We start from the raw sequence: 3,926 nt of genomic DNA on the forward strand, positions 1-3,926 counted from the left end.
GTCCAGTGGCCCAGTACGAAGAATTTCAAGCCAGATGTACCAGAGAAGTACGATGGAAAGTCGCATCCGTCGGAGTTCCTCAGCATCTACACCATCGCGGTGCAGGCTGCTGGGGGACGAGACGACAAGATCCTTGCCAACTACTTCCCGTTGGTGCTCAAGCCCAACGTCAGGTCCTGGCTCATGCACTTGCCGGACAACTCCATATCCTCCTGGGCAGACCTGTGCCATCAGTTTGTTGGCGCCTTTACAGGCGGCCACAAACCTCATGGCCAAGAGAGTGACCTTCATCTGCTCGCCCAGAAGGAAGGAGAGCCCTTGCGCAAGTACATTCAGAGGTTCAGCCGTGTACAGTATAACATCCCAGACGTCCACCCCGCCGCGGTCATCAGCGCGTTCCATCAGAACGTGCGTAACCGCAGGATGCGGGAGGAGATGGCGATGTGCAGGATCAGAGACGTCAGTGAGCTTTACGCCCTGGCCGACAAGTGTGCACGTGCTGAGGAAGGGAGGAAACTCCCCGGAGAGAAGACCGGAGCGGAAGGATCTGACAGTGAGGATGTTGCCCCGGCAAAGAAAAACCGGCGGCGGAACAGGAAAAAGAAAGGCAAAGAGGTGCTAGTCGTTGAGCTGTCCGGCAACGATGGTGGCGCCAAGAAAGCCAAAGTTGGTAGCTCCAGCAAGGAGGTTGCCGCATGCACCAACTGCCAGGCTGTGGCGGTCGCCGACAAGCAGGACGGCTCCGACAAGCAATACTGCAAGATTTACCGCACCAAGGGCCATGACCTCCAGAGCTGCAAGAAGGTCGAGCAGCTTGTCCAGCAGCAAAAGGCTGAGTACGAGCGACGCGACAAGGAGAGGGCCCAAGGAGGTGCTGCGGAATCTGGCAGGAAGCGCGCCGGCCGGGGAGGACGCCGCGGCAAGGCCAAGCAGCGGCAAGGAGACAGACCTCCCCGCGGCCGCGACAACGATGAAGACAACGACGACGAAGACATGGATGATGTTGAGACCAGTGAGCAGGAGTTTCAGAAAGCCACAGAGGTCTTGTGCGTTGAGGGTGGTGCTTCTCTGCACACTTCACACCGCCAACTCAAGCAGTGGGTGCGGGAAGTCAATGCAGCAGAACCACCTGTCGAATCGCGCAAACTTCTGAAATGGTCCAGCACGCCTATCATCTTTGACATTGAGGACCACCCTGATCGCACAACTGTGGTCGGGTGTCTGCCGATGTTGGTTTCACCAACTATCCGCAACCTCAAAGTCACCAAGATGCTAGTTGACGGCGGGGCCGGCTTGAACCTGATCTCCTCCGCTGTACTCCAAAAACTCCAGATCCCTGACAGCGAGCTCGAAGAGACCGGCACATTCCAAGGAATCAACTCGGGAAGGAGCAAGCCGAAGGGCAAAGTCACGCTGCCGGTGACATTTGGCAGCGAGCTGAACTTCAGGACTGAGAGGGTCACATTTGACGTTGCCGATATTCCATTGCCTTATAATGGGATACTTGGCCATCCAGCACTCGCCAAATTCATGGCAGCCTCTCATTACGCATATAACATGCTGAAGATGCCAGGCCCGATAAGCGTCATTTTTGTCCCCGGCGACAAGAAGGATGCTCTTATCTGTGCCGACAAGATTTACCGGGAAGCGGCAGCCGCAGCAGATCGCCAGTCACTTGCCGCTGAAGCTCCCGGGGGGAAGAAGACCAAGCCCGGCAAGAGATCTGATGCCCACTCCAGCAAGCGCACCTCTTCGGAGTGCTGCGCTGCCGTCGAGGACGCACCATCGAACTCCACCGGCAAGTGTAAGAAGACGATGGCAGCTACGCCAGAGACGAAGAAGGTGTCCGCCAAGGAGGACGGCACTGGTGGTATCTTCACCATCAGTGCCACTCTCGACCCTAAATAGGAAAGCGCCCTCGTTGCTTTCCTGCGGGCGAATGTCGACGTGTTTGCGTGGCAACCGTCTGACATCCCTGGTGTTCCCAGGAAAGTGATTGAGCACCACCTTGCCGTTTGTCCTCATGCGCGGCCCGTCAAGCAGAAGGTCAGGAAGCAGGTAGTGGAGCGCCAAGAATTCATTGCAGAAGAGATCAAGAAGTTGGAAGCAGTAGGCCTTGTCAGAGGAGTGCTCCATCCCACGTGGTTGGCCAATCCTGTAGTCGTGCCCAAGGCAAACGGGAAATGGAGACTTTGTATCGATTTTACTGATGTTAACAAAGCTTGTCCCAAAGACCCATTTCCTTTGCCGCGCATTGACCAGATTGTTGACTCCACAGCCGGATGTGATTTGCTTTCATTTCTTGACGCATACTCAGGATACCATCAGATTTTCATGGCAGAAGAGGATGAGGAGAAGACCGCATTTATTACTCCATGTGGCACGTACTGTTTCGTACGGATGCCTTTCGGATTAAAAAATGCTGGTTCAACATTTGCAAGAGTAGTCCATGTCGCTCTTGAGCCGCAAATACACAGAAATGTGGAAGCTTACATGGATGATATAGTGGTCAAGAGCAAGGACAGAGCAACTTTGATTCAAGATTTAGACGAGACCTTTGAAAATCTGCGCAAGATCAGCCTCAAGCTCAACCCAGAGAAGTGTGTGTTTGGAGTTCCCTCCGGCAAGCTTCTCGGGTTCTTCGTGTCTCAACGGGGAATTGAAGCCAATCCCGACAAGATCAAGGCCATTGAGTAGATTGAAGCACCAAAGCGCGCCAAGGATGTACAAAGACTTGCCGGTTGCGTGGCTGCTCTCAGCAGGTTTATCTCTTGGTCTGCTGAGCGCGCCCTGCCATTTTTCAAATTATTGAAAAAGGCAGGTCCAATGAGATGGACTCCGGAAGCGGAGGCTGCGCTTCAAGACTTGAAGAGATACCTGTCCTCCCCTCCAATACTTGTCGCACCTAAGCCACAAGAGAAGTTGCTGCTGTACATAGCGGCAACCAATCAAGTGGTTAGTGTTGCGTTAGTAGCAGAGAGGGAGGCAGGTGATAAGCCAGCAACCACGGCGAGCGCATCCAGTGACAAGCAAGGGGCTTCCCCGGCAAGCTCTGGTCCCGACAAAGATGGATCTGCGCAGATGCGAGAAGAGATACAGAAGAAAATGGTGCAGCGCCCGGTTTACTTTGTCAGTTCCCTTCTGCAGGGAGCTAGGTCAAGGTACTCTGGCGTGCAGAAGTTGCTTTTCGGCCTCCTCATGGCCTCGAGAAAGCTGCGCCATTACTTCCAAGAACATGAGATCACAGTTGTCACTCGCTTTCCGCTGAAGAGGATACCGCAGAATCCAGAAGCGACAGGCAGGATTGTTGAGTGGGCACTGGAACTGTCAAGCTTTGGCCTCAAGTTTGAAAGTACTTCAACTATCCAGAGCAGAGCATTGGCAGAATTTATAGCAGAATGGACGCCGACACCAGATGAAGAAATTCCAGAAACGAGCATCCCCAACAAGGAAGTAAGCAAAGAGTGGCTGATGTACTTTGATGGTGCCTTTTCGCTGCAAGGCGCCGGCGCTAGTGTGCTGCTTGTCGCACCCATCGGAGAGCACCTCAAGTACGTAGTCTAGATGCACTTTCCCAAGGAGCAAGCAACAAATAATACTGCAGAGTATGAGGGCTTGCTTGCCGGTCTCAGGATCGCGGCAGACCTTGGGATCAAGAAGCTCATTGTCAGGGGTGACTCGCAGCTTGTCGTCCGTCAAGTGAACAAGAATTATCAGAGTCCGTTGATGGAAGCTTACGTCGACGAAGTGAGAAAGCTAGAAGAGCACTTTGACGGCCTGCAGATGGAGCATGTTCCAAGAGCTCAGAATGCCATTGCAGATGGCCTGTCAAAGTGCGCCGCACTAAAGATACCTGTGGAACCAGGGATCTTTGTGCTCAAGCTGACTCAACCGTCCGTAACACCATCAACTGGACAGAGCAAGAA

The sequence above is a fragment of the Triticum urartu genome, chromosome 7A (assembly GCF_056163025.1).
Source record: "Triticum urartu cultivar PI428250 chromosome 7A, HENAU_Tu73, whole genome shotgun sequence".
In the NCBI taxonomy this organism is placed as follows: domain Eukaryota; kingdom Viridiplantae; phylum Streptophyta; class Magnoliopsida; order Poales; family Poaceae; genus Triticum; species Triticum urartu.